The sequence below is a fragment of the Haliotis asinina genome, chromosome 8, assembly GCF_037392515.1.
Source record: "Haliotis asinina isolate JCU_RB_2024 chromosome 8, JCU_Hal_asi_v2, whole genome shotgun sequence".
Classification (NCBI taxonomy): domain Eukaryota; kingdom Metazoa; phylum Mollusca; class Gastropoda; order Lepetellida; family Haliotidae; genus Haliotis; species Haliotis asinina.
Genome location: NC_090287.1, coordinates 41,443,255 through 41,470,953, shown reverse-complemented (window position 1 = coordinate 41,470,953; position 27,699 = coordinate 41,443,255). Strand labels below are relative to the sequence as shown.

Sequence of the window (27,699 nt, the reverse complement as noted above, 5' to 3'; positions counted from 1 at the left end):
GCATCGTCGTTCGGAACCACATTCAATCGTCTCTGTGGCGATTTCAGTTGTAAATTGCAATGTTTAATGTGTGAGATATGGTAATTGGCACTTTTAACCAGAACATGCCACCGAACACTTCTTTCGTTTGATGTGAGATTTAGAAATATTCATGTGCATGTCATGCCGTTCTTTATTAAGCTCATCATTGGTGTAATCTGTTTCACAAAATGGACATTCACTTCAGCTACAAGTATACTAATAAGCCAATTACAACGGTGATGGATTGCTGTCACTTTCGCAAATTTGCAGTTACAGCCTGTGTAAATAGCTGCCAATTCCCTTTTTTACTTGGAAATGAAATCAACCGCCAACCCATTCGAGCAGAGGTCTGGGCAGAGGTCAGCCTTTTGATTTTAAGCCAGATTTAGCGTTTGCTTGTCCAGAAAAGTTTTAATTTGCAATAATCGTTCCCCACTCCCCTCCAAGTTTACACATCGTCGCTATATCGCCATTCTGACTGTGGCCCAACTCTGAAGTCGCCATTGCGCATGTGCAGAGACTATTATCGCTGTATTTCCGATACACAGAAGGCGAATGTTGTTTACGTAGGGTCCCCTGAATTGAATTTCGGGCCATCGAAATTGCGGCAATCATTTTCCTTTTGACACAAGTAAATATTTGAAATCCTATCTCCCGATATCCCCTTGATTAGATATAGGGCTGTGGCCTAGCATTTAGGCGCTGGGGTTATTTCGACAGAGAGGCGGGATATAAAGCGATTCTTTTACATAAAATGTGCCGCGTTGCCTTTGATAGCTCCCAAACAACTAAGATTAGATATCAACACAACAAAGGCCAAATACCATACAGAAAATTATTTTTCGAGTTTTGATTACGGTCTGGGGTCTCCGTTTCCCGTTCAGAACAGGCAGAAACGGCGAAGAGGCTAATTTATCATCCGGAGCCTAGGCCGCATCACAGCAAATCCTTCTTGTCAGCTAGTTGTATGCGTCTGTGATACGATCGTCCGAAGTCGACGTATTTGCCTGACTCTTCCCTTCAGTCAAAGGGCCGTGTAGAAATGTAAATCTAGCGCTTGGCAGGACGAATATACCTCCCTGATAATGCCCGTCCTGGACTCTGCCTGTCCCCAGCCTTGAGAGTTGGTGAACAGAGAAACGCTGGGAGAAGACTGCCACCTCTCAGCAGAACGCGCAGCTAGGCTTTCGGGGGTCTACAGAATCCACTCCAGATCCGGACAAAAATGCTCCCTAACCGGGACGTGCAGTTAGGCTGACCCGTAACCCAAACCACAGTGTGAGGTAGGAAACTCAACTTCTCATCCTAGTTTTTCTCTACCGGATATCCCATAGGGGCGCAACGGGATTGTGTGCGTCCTCTCGTAATATCTCGTTGTCTGAGATTTGGATCCTCGGGGCTTTCTGTGGGCAGGGGGGAGCCTGTGCTTCAAAATAATTTTTCGATTAGGTTGCCTTTTTGAAAAAAATATTTTTTAAAAATATTTTCTGACGTTTTAATAATTTTTCAGAACTCTTTGTTATTATGTGTTCAGCATGTGATTGTATTTTGACACCATCGGCAATTGACTTAAGATGTTTTTTGCGTATTTGCTGTGAATAAATGCGTTAATATACTTCAACGATCGCAGAATCAACACATATTGAAAACGACCATCGCAATTCAAGCCTGTTTAAACTAAGCATACAGTTTATAAAACCATACCCGCCGGTGGTTTCAGCTTTGAATAGTCAATTTCATACGCTGGTGAGTTTCAATAAGTGAATATTTTATAGAGTAAAGTGATATTGCATTTTCGTCCAACAAGATAAGTATTTCCACACATCGGACTCCCGCCTGTCTACACTTAAGCACCTTGTTCTGTGTGATATCATGACCTTCAGAAATAATTTACCCAGTAAATTTTATATGTAATATAGTTCAGAGTTGTGTATTATCTAACAAAAACGGTCTTTTTTGTCACACTGGTGATGTATTTCACCGATTGATGTTTCTGAAACATTCTTACCTCGCTATTATTTAATGTGAATGAAATATTACTACAATACACGTTTCGTGCTGAGCTGTGGATTCGGGCGATGATTTTGTGCAATGAAACGGATACATATCATATTTAATATGAAGAGAGATCAAATATTCATCCGGCAACAATTCTTTGAGAAATTAATATAAATGTGTGTTGTATGTGGGGGGTTGTGAGCGAAATTACCCGAATGTTTTTATCCAATAAACCAAAAGGCACCTGGTTAGAAAATGCGCTCATGTATATTTTGAATTATTTTAATTTGAAGTTACATAACAATATAGTTCAGTTTTACCTACATCTCTTTTAATAACTTTATAAATTTTTTTAGGATAATTTAGTCAGGGAAATCATCATCCGTATATTTGCAGTATTCGCGACCTCGTCTGTATTCAGGATTAGATTAGACTTTAGAAATTATTATGCTATTTATTTTAATGAAGTATCAGCCAGAAATATTTTTAATTGAACAACAAGACCCCATACACTATAAATATAATGTTACATCAGATTTTATTAAAAACAAGGTGACAAATTAGAATATTCAATGGAGACACTGAGACGCGGCATTGTCAATAATTTGAAAAATATTTCATTTTTTAACACCACTGATGATTTCTTTGCGGGTCCGGATAAAATGTCAAACAATTTTGTTTAGTCTTGCGTACAGTGAAACCGTTAATTTTTACGAATATTTCGTAGAGGAGAATGACGGAAATATTGACAAGACATGCGTATAATTTTATGAATTGGCTTCCTCTCGATCGTGTTTCAGTTCGGATAGTAAAGAAAACATGTTTTCTCCCCATCTTTGCCACAAAAGAAGTAATGTGTAGGATACAGTTTGCTGGTAAGTAAATTGTGTTTAGTCAAAAGGCTCTGATATATAGCAAATAATGTAAATGTATCGCGCAGGGCATGCTGGGATGTGGCTCGTAAATTGTCTCACGATCCCGTCAGGCCAGTAAGCCCGGGAAGGTAAGCTAACCTAATTTGCGAAACCACCCTTTACGTTGCTCCAGTTATGCGATAAAATATTTTGACGCAATGTGAATGGATTTAATCCATGTATGTCAAATCGGCTTGAAAACGAAATTATATGCATGGGAAATTTTGTGAGATTATTTATTCCAAGATATCATTTGCATTAGGTTGATAAATAATACCAAATTGATAGGCAAGACATCAGTATGAAAATGTTTACATACCGAATGAAAGAGATATCAAAAGAATTTCACCGTAATTGTTTTGCACCAGTATTCGCTCGCTTCTGTCGCCTGGCTATTTTAAATATTTTTGAAAATTAGTGTATGAGTTAAACTTTCCTTTTTGAGGACAAACCTATTTGAATCTTTGTGAGCGTGTAAGTGAATTGGTTTTAAGCGTTTCTATCAGAAAAATAAATCGAAGTTTGTTAACATTCCTAAAATGAATGAATAATTTCCAGCTGTATTTTGTCGATCCCTTGCAAATAAGATATTTTGAGGAGTAGTTTTATCCACTGAGGATTTGCTGAATACGAAGGAATAAAGTCATACAGATAAGCCACATAATGAACTGCGGGTGTGTTTATACCGAAATTGGGAACACATCTCACTAAATTATGTTTACGTCAAAACAAAATATCAGAGTGTGTTTTATTTTCATAATCTGTTCTGTGAAATACAGAAACAAATTCTCTGAAGCGCCTACACAACTTTATATTTTCAAAAACGATATATCTCACAAGTATATTTATTACTCAGAGACAATCTTTATTGCTGCAATGTAGATATATTAATTTGACAGAGATGCAAAACATGTTACCCAGGTTGATGAGTTTGGAGAAAACGCTCAGTGCAGGAAATAATCTAATTTCAGGTCGGATTTTCAATTAAAATAATTATGTATTTTGCATGAATGAACTTTTTCCAAAGAATTAAAACAAGGTGACGGGGAAGACGTCCCCATGCAATAACTGCCGGTACAAACCACACCACGATGCTGTCACAGAGGAGGGGGGTTGTTATTTGTGTATCTTTATAGCTTCCAGTTGTTACCTGTATAAGCAACCGTCGATGTACTCTGAAAGCCAAGGCAACGTATCGATCATTTAATATGACAAAGTTTCAGGAATACGCTAAGAAAAGTTTGTCTGAAGTACTTTTTGAGGGGGAATAGAAAGGGAACTGTGATGTTATGAGAAAGCGATGTTTAATTCCAAACGGTAGCGAGCTACGTTCGAATTTTATTTGAAAAACAACAGAATATTGCCTAATTTGCGATAGTAATTTGATTTTAGAATGACTTCTTTTATACAAATTTGCTAATGCTTTGCAATTAGCCTCGGATATTGGAGCATTAAAGAAAACAAAAGGACTACGCTTCACAAGAAGGTTTCTCTGTAGGGAAAAGTCAAATTTCAATGTTCTCTAGTGACTGGAGAAATATTTTCATTAATTCTGTCCTTGGAGATGCTATGCGAAAGGTTCAAATTGAAAAATCAAATAATTTCACTTGTAAACGATGACTAGTACAGTGTCAGAGAAAAATATCCAAGCCAAAAAAGTTTGAGGAGCGACAGAAGTTTGTAACAATAATTCCATGGAAAATTTCTTCAAAGGAAAACTGTTCTTTCATTTGACACTGGGTTGATCTGTGAAGGAATGCATCTGTACTAAATCCAGAGGAACAAAGTATCTTCTGAACTATAATTCTATATACTTAACCTTTAACACCACCAGCTTAAATTATCAAATCTAAAAAAAAATCCAACTTTAGTTTACACCATTATTTACCACACATTCGGAATTAAACTTCTCTTTCATGATATGGTCATCTGCATGTTTGGTTATTTGGATGTTGTTTCCAAGTTAATTCACTTTGTGTTTTATTTGCTAGTCTCTTACTATCGTATTGTTGACCCTGAAGCACATCATTTTCACTTTGGTATATCGAGGAAATGTGAGAAACTTAATATTCCAACTTATCAAGTGAAAATCTACTACTGCGATGTTTCTTGTTTGTTTCGGTCTGGTACTATTGTTTTTGTGAGAGGAACGATTTCTATGGAGGCTGTCTACTTTTTTATCAATGGATAGGCTCTCATAGTAAACTTTTTAATGTTGCCCGAAAATATTAAGAAAGTATCAGTTTTCGTGTAAGGAAACTTTTTTCTTTTTGTAGTCGAGATTTGGTGGTGTGTCCAAGCGGTATCCCCAGACACCGAAGCGTAGATTGATCGATCAAGTGGAACTAGTCTCACAAAACTTTCACATTTCATATTTTGTAAATAACAAATAATTGTTTTGTTTATATAGGTAGCTCTCGTACTTAGCTTTGGAAATGAGATATATCGGACAATGTCCATGTATGTGTCGGTCGTATTTTGGTAAAACTTGCCTTTCACGTTTTCTCTTTATTCAGGACTCCATACAGATTAAATATTTTCGTAGCTAATTAATGATCTAACATTTCCTCTTACCAGTTTTAATTTTATCACAGAAAGTTCGCATGCGTCTTCCTTAGGATTAATTCTTCCGACTGGTAATGATCCGCTTCTTTCATCACAGATTCGACATGGAAACAGATGTAATAAACACATGCAAAAGATTTCAAGAGGGTCTTAACTGCAATGCACACTTAAAAAGGACTTTCTATTTTGTATACCAGCTTTTAAGGTTGTATTGCTGAAAGATTGCAGTGATTCTCTAAACAGTGCCAACGAATTTAAAAACCTCTCGATCCAGCTCATATTTGTTTGCCCTGTGAGGTGTGAATTACTCATTAAATTCAAGGAGTTTTATTCAAAATTCAAAAATTCAAATATTAGTACTTAAATTTGACAGTAGTTTTGATATCACGTGCCCAGCTCGAGAGCTGAGAGTGTTATATTTGCTCTTGTCACGTGCATACCAAATGTCCGGGCAACGAGGGTGTTGTAGAGTTTGAAATTTGTTTAGTGATTAATATTCTATTTCAGAGTAACCCCTACTTTTAAGGACTAGAAAAAAATGAATTTCATTGAGCAACTACAACACTGGGAGACCCAAATTCGTCATTAGCAAGATTGATAGAATGATGAAGTCGAGCAAATGGCCGTCGAGAGAATACACTCGAAGAACTTCGAACGATTGTACATGCATAACTTTCAGTGGGTCGTAGACATATTTTCCAAGACATGTGCCTAGGGAAGCGGTCTCCACACAAACATACACGATTTAACAAAGTTTACCTAAACATTTATGAATACTAAAACAGCTCGTCGTTTTAAAATGTATTATAAGCAATTGTGTTGGACGAAATCGTTGGATGTAATACCGTTGGTGATTGCCGCAGTATGCATATATTCATATATTGCTGGAAGGCGTTGAAGAGATTCAGTTGTTTTAAATATTTGCAATATAGTCTATGAACTGAAAACAAAAGAACCATGCTTTTAGAGCAGCCTTGTTCTAATTCTATCAGACTACACCCTTGCCACGGCACCCACAGAATTTACATTTTAATGCCCTCATTTTTCACAGCTCTGAAAGGATGTATTTTGATAGATTGTTTAAATGAATTTAGCATCGCGTTTTGAAAATCAAATCCTCTTTAGCACTTAAGACGACAAAGCAGAGGTTTTAAAAGAAAGGAGATAAACAGAATTTTCAATTTACATTTCCAGGTGGCGCTAATCGATATGAATGCACACATGCCGTCAATATGCATCCGACAACATGATTGTGTAAAATAATCAAGCTTTTACACCAGGACATCAGTGTATAAAGTAACCATGATCAATCTCATTTTTCACGGAAATATCTTTTATGTTAAATTTACGTTAAACGCTTCCAGTACAATCCAGATTGCTTTTGTTACCTCATGAAAAAACGAATAAAAACTTCACACTCGCAAAAATACCTGTACATCAAAGCTTTGGGTTGCTTCAGTCGGCTAACGGATATGTAAACTTTATTGCACCCAGGTTGTAAATTTTATTTTCCTCGCAGTGGTATTTATAGCAAATTCATGACAGGGTAACAATGTGGAATGCCCTTAGAGATCATATATCTGAAAAAAAGACCCCACACAACAAAAACCTAGTGAGATAGTTCTGACCAAGTTAGACAGTTGTGCATCTTGAAGAAAGGACCCAAATGATTCTGTCCTCCTGCGGAAGGTCTTGCTTGGAATGTAGTGGAGTTCTGTTCAGTGATATTGCAATACAGCGACATGCAGACCAATATTAACACTGGTTGTATGATCTGTGTAATTGTGTTCTATGAAATTGGATTCTTAGTATAGAATTGTAGCAGCCTGAAAGAGGGGATCCAGATTCCGGCAGATTGGATGTGAAATAATACCTTGATTCCAAATCCAAAAGAAGTTATCAAAACATCCCTATTTATCCTCCTGTTATCTCCCGTTTGAAGGAATCACTTCTTACTTGTCAGACAAATAAATTTTTAGTTCCATAAATCTACATGTGGTACCGAAATTTACCACAGAAGTCATAAATACGAAACTGGACACAGGAACAAACACCTAGCTTTTCTTTGACAAAAAGTCTCGCGACGTCTCGTACATCCTCATTAACGATAACAAAAGTCCTGTCCAATTTCACATTTGTTCATCTTTATAAAATTTGATTCCGATTAAAAGAAAGCACGCATTTTTCATGTCTTGAAAATCCCATAAAGGTTCCCCTGCCTCGAGAAAATGTCCAGTAAAGTCATCACTTAAACCACCTTCGAGTTGAGACGGCCCTTGCGCCGCCATTTTCGCGACTTTCACGGACTGCGCACGACGCACCAATTAGCATCGTCCGACGGATATATCCCGTTCTAGTCCCGGTGCTGAGAAAGAAATCAATTTATTTCGTACTATTAGTGCGATGAGCTGCAAGTGATTTAGATGGTGACAAATAGTAAACTATCAATTTCCTCTTCATCATCATTAAGGACCGCTGGTTTCCGAGAGGAGGAGAAAATTACCAAGGGAGGACCGTCATTCTGGGGCGTGAAGTTCTTCCACCTGATCCGAACTAGGAACATTTGCGATCTCGTTAACGTGGTCCGCTCCACGAATCTGGGAAACTGGATGTTTAGCCGAACTTCTAGGTCAGTTTAATTTGAAATCTATGATGATAGTGACCTTTTCCATTCTCACTCCACGGATGGCAATGCCGCCTTGGTCAAATTCAGTAGCTCCTCGCTGTTTGTTGAAATCGTAAGCGATCCGAGTCGTGGTTTTTCCCCTGAGCCAGGTATTAAGATCTTGGATGTTCTTCAAACTCGGATTAAGTATTTTGCTTTTCTTGTATGAAAATATTACCTTGATTTACAGAAATATAATTCGATCTAGTACCATTCTACATAATGACACGTTCTTACCACCAGTTTATAATGTTGTTGGCCTCGTAATTACCTTATTGTGTTTAAGGTTCTTCAGTGCGTCAAAACAAGGTCTTAGGACACTGGTATATAATGGTTTACACTCGAAGTTTTGAACGCAGACTCAAGTTTCTTCATATGACTTGAACCGGAACAACCTCAAATACGAAATCCATAATTCTTTTTTCATGTAAATGAGTTCCTACATGCCCTACGTATGATAAATACACGAAACATGAGACTTTCTGGATCCATAAGAAGACAGGTTTGGTGTCGTTATAACAATGATTGATTCACCACATGATTCCACGTTAGGACGTAAAGCACGTGTCAACTGAATTATCTTTTCCCAATGACCAAAGAGTGAAACGCCCGTGCCCCGATAGAACATGTATAAATGTTAATATACATTGTAACAGTTGTGTTCAGAAGTATTTATAGTTATAATACATCACCATGATACTTGAAAGCCGTCAATCGGGACATCTATACACATGTTCAGTTCTGAGGCTATGTTATAGTAGGTACCAGTCCCACAGCAATCAATGCGCCTCGTGGTTCAAACTGTCTGCTGAAATATCCACTTATCCAAAAACATTTTCAAAACACCAGGAAATGCACAACGCCGCAATACCACCGTGAACACCTTGGCTGGAATTTGAACACCGTCAACTCCCAGACTGAACAACCATTAACACTTATACATGTCCCCGCAGTCAACATTGCTGACCCAGTTGTACATTTAAGTCAATATCCAGTTCGTCTTAATGTTTTCAACTTGTCAAGTTTGAACTGGATCGTATCTACTTAGCACGGGTAATCTGGCAAGTCGATTGAGATCCAAACGAGTTCCTTTAATTATGCCAGGCCACTCAACCTTGGTGCTCAAGTGAAGAATAACTGCCAAAGAAAGACCAACCTTGGACCAACGGCCTATATTTGTGTGTTTAACACATCCACGAGTGATGTATGCTACAATAAATAGTTTAGCAAGGAGAAGTTTTATCATTATGTGCAGTTGTGAAAGCACAATATTACATTCTATGCTTCAAACTAAATACCAGCGTCAACAGATACAGATGTTACGGCCTCTCATAAAGAAGCTGATGTAGCTAAAGAGGAAGCTGAAAGGTTCTAATTTTGAGTAGCATATCTGCTTGTCAATGTGTTATTTACATACATAAAGCTGGCTTGATGATATGTTGCAGTGAATGGGGATGATTGGGAACGTAATGACAGTTTAATGATTTCAAAAAGAAAGAGTGTTATTACCTGACTGTATAGGCTTAAGCACGTGTTTTCAAAATCTTATTCGCGTGTAAAAACCGTATAGATGAATGGTGCATGTTCTACATACATGATCTAACCTAGTTTGTTCTACGACATGTCAATTATGTAAAACTGTATAAATATTGACCACGTGAACAAGTTTGAAGTAATGCCATGTTAACAATTTGCTTGCGGTTCATCGCTGTAACTATAAACTTTAATTCACTCACTCATCACTGGAAGACGGGAACATACCCCGGGTAAGAACGTGTTCTAGTGGTTTCTTTGTACCCCACTTCATGCGGTAACACTCTTGATACTGGGTTAACCCCTAATCCAACGTTTACCTTAGCAAAGTGTTCGGCTGGTGCACCCTCAACTTTAACCTTCTAGGCCTACCTGTACACTTCAAATAACCAGCCTTTGACAGTCAAAGAAATTTATTAATATTTCACTATCGTAATGAGTGTGTGACGCTGATATGGAAGCTTTGAATGGAGGGTCTTGCCTCATATTGGGCGACTCTGAGCCATTATAAATCAGCCGAGAACGAGTGAGCTGAGAAGCCAAGGCAGGGCTAAGAAAGGTGAATCCAGGGTCGGAGATTTATAGAGGGTTTAATTGGGGCTGAAAGCCTCCCGGTCCCAACTCTGACGTTCCCCAGGCCGGTGCAGGAACACCCCCCGGTAACGCCAACATCGTCGACCAGCAACCGGGTTGGAGTTGGTAACGAGATTGAAAATTTGTTTGCTGGTATTAATTCTTTTGTTTGTCAGTAGAAGTTTCCTCAAGCGCAAAAAATCCTAGGGAGTTTTCATCTGAAAAAAAATGGCATTAGAACGTCAACTGAGATTCTCCATTGGGTTCCAAACTAGAAGTTAGTTTTGGAGACAGGAATTTAAGTGTTGTGGAGTCCTTGCATCTTCATTCAGACACGATGGAGTCACCCTGTCAAAAATTGTTTTGAATGGTTTAGTAGATCTACAAACTTCAATTATACATACTTGCAAGGCTGTTTGCACGTGGAACGTTCACAGGAATCTGCTTGGATGATGGATATATTCTTCACGTGCAACAACGATCAGCGAAACGACGTCCGTTATTAATTAAAGATATACGAGCTGATTCGTGGTCATAACGGACTTAATCACACGGCCCTATTAATAGATGCGGTTAAAGTACATCTCCTTGACTTTTCCACTTACATGCTCAAGACATTTAATATACAAAAGTAAACACACGTATGGCGTTGGTTAAGAAAATGCACGATGAACATGAATTGGATTTACTTGATTATATCAATCTAAGGTTTGTCTAAGTGCGTGGAATCAAATCTACTATGTTTTCTCCCACAGCAGAAATTCAGCAGACTTATGTTAAGTTATAAAAATATAATTAATTATTGGGAAGAACACTTTTCGTGATATGGTCCATAAATGTATAGTGTTACCATCGAAAAGACTTGTGTTCAACTGAATGAAGACATTTACAAAATGTACCATGATCTGAAAGAAAGATGAGTGCTGGGAGATCATGTAGAATGATATATCAGATCTATGTAGGAATCAGATCACACAGTTATTTTGTCAATGGTTGGTGAGATGTTAACTGTTTTATTTTTGTGTAGTAACAATATGGTCAAATGAAATGTAACAATCTGGCTGTGTGTCACAATATAGGATGCAATGAACACAGCAAAGGGAGGGTTTTTCATGGTTTATTGAAAACTCGAGAACGACATGATCAAATAGGTCTACTATGTACATGCTGTCAACAAAGGTCTGGTCCGTCTTTCACCAGGAGTTCTACAGCAACAACACCAAAAATCAGATAACGTCGTTTCTGAGTGACGTTTTGACGGCGCGATATGTAGAGACATTTTTTACAACCCGTGTATGTTTTGTTTTCTTATCTTTTTGTCAGTGGTTGTCTATACCTTTCGTGTATGTAGTACGCGTTTGACACCTTAGTATATTCTAAATAGGTCATAATGTTTTCTGATATTTGGAGGAGGGGCGTTGTTGTCAAGCCCACCATCACATTTCTTTCATACTCATCGTAATGCGCGAGGTGTGGTTTGGAAAACTAAATGTTCAAATTTCGGTGCAGACAGTACAGGTTGTGGCATCTTTTATGCTGCTTTCCACTTGGTGTTTTAAAAGCTTGTAGTCAGAGATCACAAGATACTCACCGTGAGCATGCGATAATCCTGTAATTGAGACGCGAAAAAAGAAGTGAAAAGCAAGACATAGTGCAGCATAATGGAGATATGTATGACGAAAACATTTATGACAGCAATAAACTGCATGAATGTCGTAAAACATATCGAGTTTGTCCCATCCATTGCGTTAAAGTGTGTTGAAAAAATAATGCTTCACCTTGGGAGTTCTGGTGCAAAAAATACGCAAAAACACAGGTGCTCCATTCTCCTGATAAACAAACACTTCCCTTTGATGAAGCCGATAATTATCAATTATGCCTATATAATTACCTTTATAGCCTATGATAGCATCGGCGCGACACACTTAGAAATCAATTACGAATAGCATAAGATCTGCAGACCTTTTAAACATATTGTTTCTCTGCGCATGCTCAAATGCGGAAGTTGCGATGCATGACGGGAGTGCGTTGAAGTGGGAGCTTAAGTTTTGGATTTTCTGCATTTATCAGTTACTAAAATCTATGATACCATCTCTTCCACGGCGTTAAATAATACCTGAAATGTTTAGGAGGTTTTAATGATGGTTTATGAGCGTCAATGATCCTATGTAACGGGTAATGAATTAAGATGAGTTAAATAACACTGGCATGTTTCCTACCTGATGCTCATTTAGACTATGTTCGTAAACTGTCCAGGTGCGGCAGTTGTTGTGTGAGAGTGGGTGAGAAAATCTGATTTATGGAAATCCCACTGAGTATTTGAACGAAAATGAAACGTTGAGGCCGCTTTGTAGCAATTATCTTGCTGCAGTAGTACAGGTGAGCTTACAATAAACACGTGCCAACAATAGTCAACAGAAAAAAATATAAAAATACGTACTACCAAATTATTTTGAACTGTGAGAAACATTACAAAGTGTAACAGGAAATGTGATGGTACTGATAATACAATGGTAATCGTGAATTATTGTAAAAGACATGTTAAACACCTGCAAGCATAAGAGACTGGACTGCCTAACATTTTCGCAACTGCAGAACCTCTACTAAATAACACCGAAAACATGAAAAGCTAGATGTCCAGTTCGTTAAATGTAGGAATGTCACAAATATGAAAATCGTTTATGAGTATGTAAATGAAGCTTGGCCTTAACCAAGTTTTCAGTGATGGCGACTGCGTAACAGTGCGTTCTTTGCTCTCTTTGGATCTGTCACGTTCAACAAATTGGTATTTACACAATGGCACTGTGATGGAACTTTTCCCCAGAAAGCTCGCTCTGAAGCATGTCCAAGATGTCTGAAGTATACCAGTGACTACGGGTTCTGTAACGGCAATACGAGGATCATAATCTCACAAGGACCACGATTCTTCTTAACTATTTCTGGTGTCATTGAACCCACATAAGCCTCTTCATCAAGAGCCGAAAAACATGTTTCCTTGTAAAAATATACAACATGACAATTTCATTTACAGAATACGTGTATAATCTTCAAGTGTGGATACCCTAGAATAACTACTTGTAAAAAATATACTGCTTGAACCGTTCTTTACAAAACAATTGTGTCCTTAAGTCCACTGAAATCAGTCCTGTAAACTAGGTGTCGCATATTAGAAACAATGGATCTGTTTATGATGTGGTCATCCAATATGGAATGTTTCCCAACATCTAGCGTATCACTATCTTCCCCAATCTTTGATGTGGCTGGGTCATCCGTTCTGGCCCCGGCATGTACCAATTGCTTCATGTCCTGGCTTCCCCGTGCGATTACAGATCGATTATTACTCAATTATCTTCTGACATTGCCTTGTGATCTCGGTGTTCCAAATGACCAATGCCTGCTTGGATGGATTAGCCTGTGTCCAGACGTGTTTGTCCTGCAAGGTCAACACTTGAGCTGTTACACCCCGTATACTGGTTAGACTGCTAGCAATTAGATATAAATCCGACTTGTTGAACGATGATGTGAGGTAGTTCAAACATATTTCATTCGCATGTGGGAGACGAAAGACAACCATACTTAAAAACTAACAATTTGATTGTTTGTGAAAGAGCAATGAATGCTGTTTTATGTCGACTTTACTGTCATGGTATCACGGCGGATTGTAAGTAATACAGGATTACTGAGAGGATTCAGACACACATTCGACGCAAACACAAGGGGCAGACAGTATAGCCATCCGATCCACATGTAATGTTGTACACATATTAAAGTACAGGTGTCATGTAATTCTGGGAATCCCAACGGTAGGGGGTTTCAAATTGGTCACATTCATTCCGTGCTTATGCCAGGACTTGCATACAATGCTTATTTCCCTATACAACAATAATTCAATTTTCGGTAAGTAGTCATTACTGCACACCTCATCCTCCTCTACTTTACGTTACAGACTAACAAATCACTTTTCACTAACACAGTATCAATCACGTCAAACGCAACCGCTAACATATTGATAAACAATAAGCAAATAGAAAAGTGAATTATTGGCGAATTGTTTTATTTTGGTGATGGATTTCTAGCGCTACTACTCATGTAATTAAATAAAGGAGTAATATTCTGTTTTAAATATATTTTCGGGATATTTGATACAAGCAGAAACATATGATATTTGTCAACTCAGCGACGAAACTGCCGTTCCGCACGTTGACTCCAAGATAAGATTACTGCTGTCGATAAACATGTACAGACCTCTGGTTTCCGGAGCACAGTGTTACCTCAGATGTGAGGGTTTATGGTACGGGATCGGTGGACGCGCAAGTCCATAACGAATGTAGAACCCCTGTTCGTTTTAACAGGTCATCAAAGTTCATGAAGCGAAGACGGAATACAGTTACCGCTGACGTCGGGGTAGAATTTCTATCCTGGCATTTATGATATTATTACTGGCGCGGTTACTGGTTGAGGGGTTTCAGGGTCTCCTGCTACAGAGTGTGGTTACAGGTCATGGGACGTGGATGAGGGAGAGTTTTACACCGGTTGGATTTAGCAGGGGAAGGGGTGGAGGATTTTATTAGATGGTTGAGAGTAACGGTTTGGAATGGAGAGCAGCTGACAAGATTGGCGTCTCGAATGAGGATTTATTCATTCAGAATGATATAACACTTGCAATTTCTCGCATGGTAGCTTTTATTTCTCATATGCTGATATTATGACGAGTCCCATTTCAATCGGTTTTCCTAACTACAAGGGACATATTGGAACCTTGTATTTCCGAAGGGTGTAATAATTGTCGATTTTTCGCGATTAGTTGTAGAAAATCGATACATGAGTAGGTGCGAATCGAACGAGTTCTCGTATACATATGAAGAATCGCGTTTGCGATTGTCGAAGTTATCATTTATTCAGGTTCTCAGTGTTTCATTTCATTCATATGCTACACTACAACTAGCGATTATAGCTTGCGATTTATCGCTTGTACATTTCGAGAAGATGGTTGCCATGAACATAAATGGCTGCATTACTGACTCGCCTGGTCTTACAGTCTAATTGCTCCGCGGTTAGACAAACGTGAAGTAAATATAATTATGGTATCAAACATATTTGTTTATTGTCGGGTAAACCTGAACTGAATTAGATCCACTACTGTGAGCTTTATTAGAATTCTTATGTTTTTTAATGAAGAAAACTGCATAGGAAATGATAAAGTTGTAAAGTTAAGTATCAAACGTCAAGTAGCGTTTGATCTCATTAGCATTACTGGGGTCGTGACAAGTATAGGATGATGATATAGAAACTCATAGAAAGAGATATTCTTTTCCTTCTCAGCAAGTGATGAATTCAAAGGTTGCAGCATCAAGCTCTGGGTCATGCCATCTTGTTTTGTCGACTTCAAAGTGGCTTTTAGTCATAAACAGATACCTGCATTAGAGACAAATCCTCGTAGGTCTGAACAAAAGCTTTTCAAAAGAGTTAAAAATTAAAGAGATTAGTCAAAGCTCTTAGTTCAAAAGCTTGATCTTTCTCAACAGGCATAACGCGACATTCCAGTTTCCGGTACAGAACCTCAGAAATGGCGAATGGATGAAGAGGCTATATCAGTGATATGAATCCCTTGTCTGACGTTTATATTCGGCCAGCTTCACTTCCTGGAACAATCCTTGTCAAATTTGACATATGAAGCTGACAGAGAGAGGCACGAGTGTTGCTATTCTTTCATAACTGACTGATCTCACAGCCGGGTGAAAATTCTCCATGGGCAATGAATGCTCCCCACCCTATCACACAAAAGGGACTATCCTTCCATAAGATAGAAACCGCTTTAGGCTAATTGTTGGAGAGTTATCTCCCGCTTGTATTTAAGTGTTCCCCAAAGCTTGCAATGCTATCATAAGGCTTGATCTGCGAGGCTTGGTGTAGCCGTGTTATTGTGAATAACCCAAGTTGGCATGGAGTGCTCATGTCGTATTGTGTGCCTAGATTATATGCTAGTTTGTCAACACGGTCTCGGCTTCCTACTGATATAGACATCAAAGGACCACCTGATTCAATATGCTAACGAGTGTTTGTTAAGTGAAACAGATCACGCAGCCCAATTTCCCCCATGTAATGCATTGACAGGCCCATTTTATATCCTTTTATGAAATCTACATAAAATTATGTACATTTCACAGTGTTTAAAAGCAAAAGGGTTCACTTCCAATTAGGAGGACCAAGAACAGGGTACTTGTTTTCACTGTGGACAATGCATGTGGTATTTATACAAACAATATATGTGCAGAATTTACTTCAAGTAGAGCGGTTATGTTATGTTTTTTGGATCTGATAAATGCAACAGAAACAGAAATGTAATGTCATTTAATCTTTTCGAATGAGTAGAGGACGCATAAATGTCACATACCATGTATACAAGAATTTTTATGCACCTATATATCACGTATACAAATGAACATTCTTACAACCCTTTGTGGTCTTAAGGCCAAAGATCATCTTGGTCAATACCATGGTGAAACTGGATGTCGGCATCAGCGCATCATTTGGTGGCACTGCTGACGGAAGTCTCTCTGTATTAAATCCAGACATCACAAAAATATTGGAATGCCAGTGGATATTGAATTACGTTGATGGGTCGTATTTGTTATGTACGTCATAAAATGTCAATTTCATTTTTATAGCAAAGTAGATCTGTTTCGTCATTGATAGCGTTTTAACATAGATGATATAGCCGTCGCTATGATAGTGATAGTAACACAAGAACAGAACTGATATTAACATTAGAACTATGGTGACATTAGAACTGATAGCAACATTACAATGAAAGCAAAACGCAAACGACATAAGGGTGCTATGGATCTTTAATGGGTGTTAGAGAGCAATGGGTTGTTTGAGAAACTTTTAGACACAACCGATCCGAGATCCTTGTCAGACAAGCAGAAATGTGCTGTAATATATAACATTGTAGCTTTTATGTCTGTAACAGACCCCCATAAACAATTATTGATAAACTTAGTTCTTTCTTTCCTCCATACTTTAATAGGATAATTACATAAATATTTCATGCTGTTGACAAGAAAGGAATATCATCTCAGACAGCGTACAAACTTGAGGAAACCCATTACGTAAATAGTACGGACGGAAAAGGGTCTGTATTCCTGAAAGGGATCTGTTTGAAACACTAGTATGACGTAATATTACATGAATGGTAATCATCGGTTAAAAAGATAATCCACATTTGTATTAGATGAAACATTTTAATTTAGTTGATTGCTTTGCATGTTCAACATGTGTTCAGTGTGAACATCTTACAAACACTTGATGACTAGATATATACTTATGTAAAGGGGATTTCACGAAGCTGTATTTCAGTCATTAGAGGTTTCATTTACAGACTATAGGAGTCTGGGTGATATATGACCAGCCATATCTAAAATTTGTTTTAAGTATAGTGTTGCTCTTGATGGACTGAAGAATCAAAAATTAGAAATGAATAGTGAAATATCAAACAGAAAGTGACATGAAATAACAAATACGGTTACAATAAAGTGGGAATGCGAATAATGGACGGAAAGAATAATACACAAAAGAAATTGACAACTGACAACAAATATTTTATCAGTAATCATGAACATTGTTAACCTCAAAGGATGTAACAAAAATAAATATAGCGGAATTATACCGATCTAACACAACAAACACGCTCTTCTATACTGGCTTTTTAAAAGTAAGAAAATATGGAATGGAACGGGATATATAAAAAATAGTGATCGAAAAATAACAAATGCCTGTTGAGAGTTAACCGTGGAATTTGAGAATATGTTAACATGATGTGGAGGGAATAGGCGTTCAAACAACCCATGGTAAACACCGTATGACCAGTGGGAGCTATGGTTAATGCCAAATAACTAACGGAAAGTGGAAAACATGAAACAAATCGATTGCTGAAAACAAATATATAATTGCAATTATGGAACTTAGCTAAATTAATTTGAAATATGGAAGACGTGATGAAATACGATTCTGAGATCCAGCCTCGTCGATAATGCAACCTTGTTAACTGGTTACAAGTGGAACCTACATGAAAACATTTCTAATATATGACAATATTTTGAATTAGAGTAGATGATATGACGCACTTGCCTAAGTACACATCCCATAAGTGCACGTGGTGTATGTCTGTCCACATGATGTTTGCCATCCGACTATCTAGAACGTCTATATAACGAAATACCAATCCCTCGACGTTCAATGTACCCAGCAGAAGGGTAACAGTAATTGTTTCAGAAGATCTAGTAAAAACAACCCACAAGAATGATATAAACGTTCAGAAAATCCCAAAAATAACATGCCATATAAGTGGCAAGGAGGTCGAGCTTTGAAAAGCACAAACCGAAAACATATCAACGGCATTGCCTTACATGTGCCTGACAAAATGGGAGATTTTTTTCCATCTTGAGATTACGAGAAGTGCTACCCCGGAGTTATCTGAAAAGGAAAATAAACCAAGCAATGCTCAAAACGTCATTCCACTTGGTGGGGGAGAGGCCATGCCGGGTACCTCTATATGATTGTGAAATTGCTTGCAAATTTGTTTCTATTTCGCAGTGTGCATGGTCAGTTGTTTCAGCGGTTCGTTCGTGAGAATAATTCGGAGTATGTTTAGCGGGAAATAGTTTATTTCTCCGCGCCGCGGAGGAGCGAAATTAGTGATGAGAAATGATTGTCCCACGACATACATCATCATAAATCATCATAAATATAACAGAATTATCACTTTTTTTACACCCAAGAGTAGAGTGACATTTTAATGTCTTTGGTTTTTCTCGGTAAGGATGTTTTGAAACCTCTAGTCTGTAGGAGTCGATATGTTGCCGCTTTTCAACTTTGATGTGTCAGTTTGTTTCTCGCTTTTTGGAAAGCGATCTGAGGAAATTTGTCTGAGTAAGTGGAGAGCTTGTTAGACATTGACTGTCATTCGCGGCTGTATACATGCACATGAGGTTTTCATATCGAGACACACAATCCATAAGTTTCTTGTCAATTCGATTGTTTTTAAGCGTGGTTTTAACGATTATACTTTCTTTGAAGGACCTTATGAGTATAAGCTGTTTCATGTTGACATTTTGCAGAAAAAGAGGCGCTGCCTAGGTGAAAGGACATTTGTGTCCATTTAAAAAATGACAGTTAATTTCAAACCTTCAGAGTGTTGCTGTTGTTGATGATAGGACGAGTTTTGATGTATGTTGGGTTGGTGGTTGACAAGGTTTGGTGAGGTCGGAATAACACACTACTGCTGTTACAACAGTCTTTAACCAAAGGGAAACAGGTGGGCGGTTTCATACTGAAATACGCGCTTATTTTACCGTATATATAACAAAATCTGTGTTGTTTTCCAGATCACCATACGATGCTGTTGGCACTGATACGAAGACCAAATGAGAGAGAATGCGGCGAAGTGTGTGTATACATATACTCAAAATTACACTTACTAATTCAAACTGGCAAACTAACTTGTGGAATTAATATAATTTGTGTATGAATTTCATAAATCATTTAGTAAATCATTGATAAGAACCGAACACAAAATATGTGGACAAGAATTTCTGTCATATGTGTTTTACGCAAGTTTAGCCAATATCGGTATTCGGTTAATGATCGAATACTCGTATGTTAGTTTATACGGTATTGAAAGATGGATGTCACATGAAATTACCAGGTTCCGTTTTTAAAACGTGATTTACATTTTTGATATAACCGGATTGGATTTGGCACGGCGCGTGGAGTGCTGCAGACAGCAGTAGCCGAAAAACTCAACCAAATCCGTCTAAATTTTCTCCATATTGTGTCTGACTCTTCAACCGTATGTTTTCTTCACTAGGGACTCGCCCATGCATGCAGAGAGACCTTGTGTCGCGGTAATCGCCCGCCATATAGACTAGCCGTTTCTGTGGGGTTTCACTATCTGGCGGTGTGGCATTGTGTCTGAAACGAAACTGAATGCATGCATGTCTATATGCGAATTACGGGTAATCCGGTCTTACGTCTTGTCCGATTTCACGCTTCGTTTCGGAATTATTCGAGGTTCATTTGCCACGGAAACCGCCGGGTGTGGGTCTAGGGTCTGTTCCACCGACGGCTGGCGAGACGACGGGTTCAGGGAGTTTTAAGGGATAGGATACTGACATATTGATCCCAATTGCTGGCACCATTAGCTTCCATAACGTTCTACTTGTTAGAAGATAGACGCCAGGTTTGAGCCCCCTAGAAACACACTAAATACCAAATATTGAAACATTCAAGATGTAGTCGAGTGCTTAACCCAGGTGTGTCGTAACGCCACATATACACATTTGTCCGAACATTCTAATCTTACTTAACCAGATACAGGTATGAATTGTTTACGTGTTTACCACTGTTGTCTATGAACACATGCAGAGTGATATGTTGTGACTTACAATATGCTATATCAGGTTATTTAATGTTGTCCTCAATTACATTTTCCGACAAAGTAGACATTTAATCAATGCATACCGATTAAATATTCAATAGCATTGTTTGAGTTTTCGTTTTCAGGAGACGCCAAAAACATCCACATCGAACGCTTAACTTGTATATTTCATTTTGGTCGTTTTCAAACAAGGGCTGGAATTTACAGTGACAATACTGAAGTGTAGTCCTGTTTGGCGTCAAAGTTCGTTTATCGACCCTAAATCAAAATATTGTGTTATTTACGACTCATTAAACTAATCACATAAAGTATTGTTGTTCATTGTAATAAGCGGTGACCCGTAAATATATACAGACACGCGTTAGTCTACTAGGTATAGACATGACAGAGAGGCCACATGCTACATAACAGTGTATTATGTATTGGGATAAACCTTTCTAAGTCACACGGCCCATGGAATATGGTCTGCGGAGAAGGATTACCGTGAGTAGATTAGTATTATAGTTGAGCGATAACAAGTGTAGTAATTAGATACCCTCCTATTGTCTAGTACGTGCACGTTGGCTAATTCGGCAGACGTTGTTATTTCTTGTTTGGAGTATGGAAAGCAGTCATGGAATGTATTATCAACATACAATCACTATTTAACAAGGTATGATGTTTAAAGCAAAATTTGCAAAATTGAGAATGTATACGAAATATTTGATTTTTTTATCGATTCATTTTTAGAAACTGTCTGATGAGAACCGTATTATTGCCTGAAATGTTTTTATCCAAAATCAGCGAATTAATAGAACTAGTTTTCGGGGATTTTTTTCAAGGCAGGTTATCAAATGGAAATGACACGTGGCCCAGTTTCCTAATTGCGTTTCTTGGGTATTTGTATGTAGATATATATGTCTTACGATGCACGTAATGCAGTAATATAGTCAGTTTCTCTCAGGTGGAGGATATGTGTCTCGCCTATCAATCATATTACGTCAGAGCACGCGCTGGGCTCTATAGCCTGTGATATTAACAAGATTCCTTTGAAATGTATTACGCAAGATGAGGACTTGGACAATCTGATGAAGGAACTGGTTGTTCAGGCGATGTATTATTCCTTGACAGTGCCCACGTGACAAGATGACAGAAAAGTCATGTATGTTTCAAATGTCCTGTTTATGTACAGTGTTAACAATGCAATTTGCACTGTTAACTTCATATAGCTACACGTGTAAATTATCACCGATAACGCGATCGCCGTGATTTCGTTTTGATTTTCGTGATAAGAACGTTTTTAATTTTTGTAATATGATTTGTTTTACGGGGACACTTGTCCGTGTATTGATATACATTTCTGGTGGTGAAATATGTATCAATGGTTACGTTCCTTCTCGTCATTTTGACAACTGTTGTATATTTCCGTTCAAAGAGCGCTCCGTGATTTCTTTGCATACCGATAAATATACGAAAGACGGTTTGTATATACATGCCCGTGGAGTCCCTTACACAGTCTAAACGATAGAAAAATAAACGATAGTTTCTATGTGAAATGTACACCGCCTCGAGCCAATATTTACCCCGACTTGCTGTGTATAATGCATGGGGGAAGGTGATGCATTTCACCGCACGCTGAAATTGACATTCAACAGCAGCTGTTTCTAAGAAATCCGAGTTATTTGCATCTGTTTTTCTAAATCTGGAATCAACTTAACTTTTCATTAATGGAATGGCTGTCTAAATCAAATGTTTACATTATCATTTACTATTGAAATTTATCAAAACAAATTTAAGCGGCGACGCGGCGAATTTGACAAGATGCTTTGGAACTTGTTTTCATTGAGTTAAAATAATTTTTAGCGAAAAGAGGCACGTGTTAGCAATTTCATGTCTTTAAATTTTTGCTTGCTGTCTAATTTTGAATGATTAAGTGATACCCATGGATAGATTTAGAATGTTCTAAAATTCTAAATGTCACGCACATTTACGAAACAATTTCGCCTACACTTTGCACACATCTACGACAAGAATTCTAAAATGACATGCAATAGTTTGCTCTTGAATTTCAATTTATTTCCTCTTATTTTTTGTCTAAGTTGAAACAAAACAGACGATTCTTATTAGAGCTTTTTAAGCGCCTTGGCTTATTACAAAGACGCGAATGTTCCGTTTTTGAATATTTCTCGAGTCTCCAGGCACCCTTAAAGTGTGCTGAGGATCTTTGTTGGAGTGTAATTTTCCCAAAGTTAAATATATGAATCATTTACGTTATTTTTTAAACACTAGATCGATAAACGATTACTTCAAAATTTAATTTGTTCGACTACTGTACAACTTCAAATCTAAAATGATGTTTCTATTCAAAACGATTTTGTTCTCGAAGACATCCATTATAATCCTATTACAGAGTCTTTATTTAAGGGAGGTCTTCTTTTTGTAATATGGAATACGTTCTGTATCACAAGGCGCGAAAGAAAATCTCCTGTTGTCAAAATATTATATGTTTAAAATTATGTTCTAGTCCAAATTCATAATTCCGAAAACGTGTTCTGTGGAAATGGTTGCAAGTTTTGTCGTTATTTAGTGAGAGCATTTTAAAGTTAACATCTGAATATTAAAGTTATTCTTACATTTTTAATGTTATGATAATTTATGCATTGTATAAGGGTATTGCCTTTGCTTAAAATATAACTGTTATCATGATTTATAAATGAATGTATTTATTAGTAACTGCTCACGGCTGCGTCTGCATGTTTCATTCAAATGAACATTTGTCTTTTTCTACTCTCCGTTAAGATTGTAGAAAAATACTTGAACATGTATAAATCGATCATTTTCGTTATGCAATATTTACACAGTAATTTCGTTAAATTCAGTAAAAAACTTTGCAACAACGAGAGATCTGACTATGTTTGCATCAATATTGCAAAAATAATTTATTTCAAATTATAAAGTTCGCGTTATTGATATATTTATGCCATGCCAACAATTTACATGCGTTGTTTGGTTGAATTTTGTCTCAATATTCTAGAAGAACAAGGAGCCACCAACGCTGCCTAAAACAAGGAAAACTCCGTGTTCTGATGGTGTGACCACACAATGTTCATGCGTCCACACAAAGGGCTTGTTTTGTCGCTGAAGACTTGTATTGTGTGCCATGCAACATTACTTTCGTACAATAGAATCACGTCATTCATACGCCTCGACGCCTCCGGAGATTTTGACGGACACTTATGTAGATATTATTAAATTCTAATTCAAGTAATTGAAACCATTTTATTTGGACAGACTCAGTCGCATTGTTTGGTTGACGTGTCGGATTTCGAACATAAATTGTCTTTCAACAATAGTTTCCTTCAATGACTGTCGCCGTTGTGTTGGTGGCAAAACTGAAGATTATCGTGCGGATTAGTCGACAAAACCACACGAATCCGCCACTACTACATAACTGCCGTCATGGTTGTGTGCGTCATCGTTTAGAAATTCATGTTCTGTGAATATGGGTTTTCCATATATTAAGTGAAAACTATCGAAGGATTTTGAAGGATATTTGAATTTCACGCTAACAAAACTGGACTGAGATTGCAGAAAAATATCCCCTATAAAACGAATTAGAAATTCTCTTTAAGAATTTATTGCTTTATTAGAAATAATGGTTTTCGTTACAAGAAATAAGTGCTGTATATTTCGAAACTGACCACGGAAGCGTCACGATCGAAAATTGGATTCCTTGGATGAACCTTAAGCAGACAATGTTTCCAACATTTTCTTTCTAAAATCTTCTAACTGTAACTTAGAGTACGTGATTAATTATAATCGTAGATGGATAGTCATCAAAATGTGATTTTAAAGAAAATGAAAGAATACCGGTTTCAGAAATCTGAAGTGACAGATTTGTACAACATTTTTGTAAATAAATTAATCAGTCTTGTGTAAATTTAGTTGTTACTGTTTGTTTCTGCAGACGCGTACGTTTCCTAAAGACTCGCACTTCCATTATTTTAACTACACAGGGTCGGCTTGGTAACTGAAACGTGATCCGCACTGCTATCGTACACCCTATCGGATATTCTGCCGCTCTGCACGTAGCAATATGTCACACTCGCTCGAAGAAGTGGGAAAAAATCCCCTATCGGTGCCTTAATTGTAAACGTCCGATGTAATCATGTCCAATCATTTCGATACTTCCTCCAGAAGGGCCCATGCCACGGCGTGCTACTAAGCATCTGAGATAAGCCTCCTAAAATATTTGGAGTTAGGAATATGGATGCTGGCTGCCCCAGTTGTCAGCGCGCCTGGCGGCAGGAAGCGAGTCAGCGAGACCAAGGAAGAGATGGACGTTGTCCCGTTAGAGTTACCTCCCTTCAAACAACTCACGCCGTCCATGCGCGACGGTGCTGACTCGGAATATGGCGTTTTGGTCATTTCTTCATAGTCGAAAGGTTCCAGCAAAATTTCACTCTACTGCCACGGGCTATTGTCAGGCATGTGGGTATTCCTCGTGTTTCTTTGTCTGGAAACGTAGTGGGGATTATCGTGCCTTGGTCATACACGCTTATCTATCGCGGACAGTTATCGCGGTTTGACAAAAACCAGGTCACGCAAACGACCAGTGACAACTGTCCGCCCACGACTGTCCAGACTGACCAGTGTAAAGCCCCACTGTGTCAGTTGAATTGGATATTTCGCCGCTGTGAATATATGAAGTGTAAAGCAATGATCTTACCAAGGCCGATAATTAGCACGGTTTCCGTTTTTACCCATTCCGTGCAGGGTTGATATAAATCTTGCACTGACCTCGCCCTTGTGGATTAGGAGACTTCATTTACATAGATACATGAGGGATACACCATGTATCATGTTTAGATCTAGAAGGTGTAAAGAGCTTTATGTTGTCAATCGTGGAGTATATAAAAGGAGCTTAATTTAATTTCGCCGGCCAAAGCAGGAAAGGGAGATTGATTGGTGCGTCTGTCTTAGGGAAGGCTCGTGGAATAGACTGACCTCTTTCATGCACAAGAACATCTGGAACACATCGAAGTTATGCACTTCTGGTCATGTTTTGTGTTCCGTTTTACTTGCTTGAACTTTGAATGTATATACACAAGTTGAAACTGAAGCACATAGCTCTAACTGCTTCACAGGCAATACTCCAAGGAGACCTGTCCCAGAATTGGAAATGCTATATTTTCGATTTTGAATGTGAATACGTGCTCTGGTGTTGAAAGCCACTGGGGGAAATTAAAGTCTGACATTATTCCAATTTTACGAGTGTGTATGTTAAAATCATATGTGGCAATTTTATTTCTTCTAGAACATTCACGTGGTTTACGTAGTCTTAAAAAAACTTGCCATGTTCTTTGCAGGCACTCATCCACTGGCGAGACAAAGTTCTGTCATTATTAAACCATCAACGTGGTTGGCGACGCAGTAACTCCCAACACCCTACAGTGATTCCAACAGCCATAGGGTACCGACCAGCGTTCACACAACACCACCACGGCGACTGCAACATCCCCGTCTCCTGCCTTTCTGAAATCTAATCTTTTCCTCCATTCCCAGTGGTCCTATAAAGCCATGTTTTCTATGATCAAGAGCTTTGCTAGTCAAATATTGATATTCTGTGGTACAGCATCCTCCATTCTATCCCTGAGTGACCGTAAAACCTCATAGACGCGAAAAGACAGTTGAAACTTTAGACTGACGTATATGCGAGAGAAACAGAGTGGCAATATTCACAAAGGGAGGCAAATATTTCATCCTTTTTGGGATCCCTCCCCGGCGTTTTATATTGTAATGTATCGGTCCCGAGTTCGAATCGAGTTTCAACCACAGTTGAGAATACTCACCAAAAGAGATTTTCTTCTACGAAAATTACGCCCCAAAGTGTTTCTGTAAGAGAAATTTATTGTCCTGCCGATTCATGTATATGTTAAAGCTGACGTGGTAGTTGTGAAGATTTACGATGACGTTTTTGTAGGGAATAGTATGAGAACCCTCTAGAGTCGAGACCATAGCTCAGCTATGATTGATGCCAGCGGGAGTTATACAATCTTTAAATCTGACAGTAAATACACACGGATAAGAACATTGACTTACCCAATTAAGGACTCAATGGGCGAGAACCTCCCAGTGTTATTTGCGGATGTCGTACGTTCTCGGCTGCAGGTGATGTAGAAAACTAGCTGTCTACACATGCAGTACATTGTTTTGTTTCAGGACAGAGTACTGATACTAAATTAACCGGTTGCCATTTTCTCACAGTCGGCTATAAATTTATGGGATTTTTTACATTTTTAATGTATATGTCTTTTTTACTCTGGTGTGCAGCCATTTGTTACAAAGCTACTGATAAATTGATGTGCGCCGTGATCGACGCTAGGTTTCGTTTCTGGAAGTGTAGGATTATTTTGGTCGTAGTCGTCCACACAGCTATTCTTGCCTCGTGGGTATGCAGGTAGAATAGATGGGATGATTACTTTGTATTTTAACCTAGGTAATAGTTCTTTGCAGTACAATTAGTTGAGTGGACAGATTCCCCCATTACTATCCAGACGCAATATAATTTACGACCTAGCAATTTCAGGAACCAAACATTTAATATTTCAAGCACCAAAATACACCGTTATACCGCTTTAAAGCAACATTTATGCGTTTGAAAGTTGAAAACAATGGCATTCCATAGCGCCGGTCGAAAGTGCCCACGGCATTACGCATCAGTTTGACCTTCACCCTAACTATTGACCTTGAAATGACGCAGGCCTTTAAGGTGACAAATCGCCAAACATTAGGATATGCATTTGAAGGGTACACACTATTATCCGGGTAGACCACCCGTATATGCGCTGAAATACCATGTCAGACGGGCCTATGATGGATGCATTGAAGTACCCCTGTCCAATCGAGAGGTTGGCCACCCAGTCGACCCTCCATATTCATATGGGTGGGTTGATCTTCGATATTAAAATGAAATATGATATCATGTTTTATTAAAGATTATTTTAAGTGGA

At 38.2% G+C, this 27,699-nt stretch overlaps 1 long non-coding RNA gene across 1 annotated transcript; it reads left to right on the top strand.

Moving 5' to 3' along the window:
- Positions 1 to 1,155: 1,155 nt before the first annotated feature.
- LOC137294462 (uncharacterized) lies at positions 1,156 to 27,699 on the top strand. Its single transcript, XR_010957521.1, has 3 exons — positions 1,156 to 1,304; positions 19,656 to 19,716; positions 26,056 to 27,699. It is a non-coding gene; the product is annotated as an uncharacterized lncRNA (long non-coding RNA).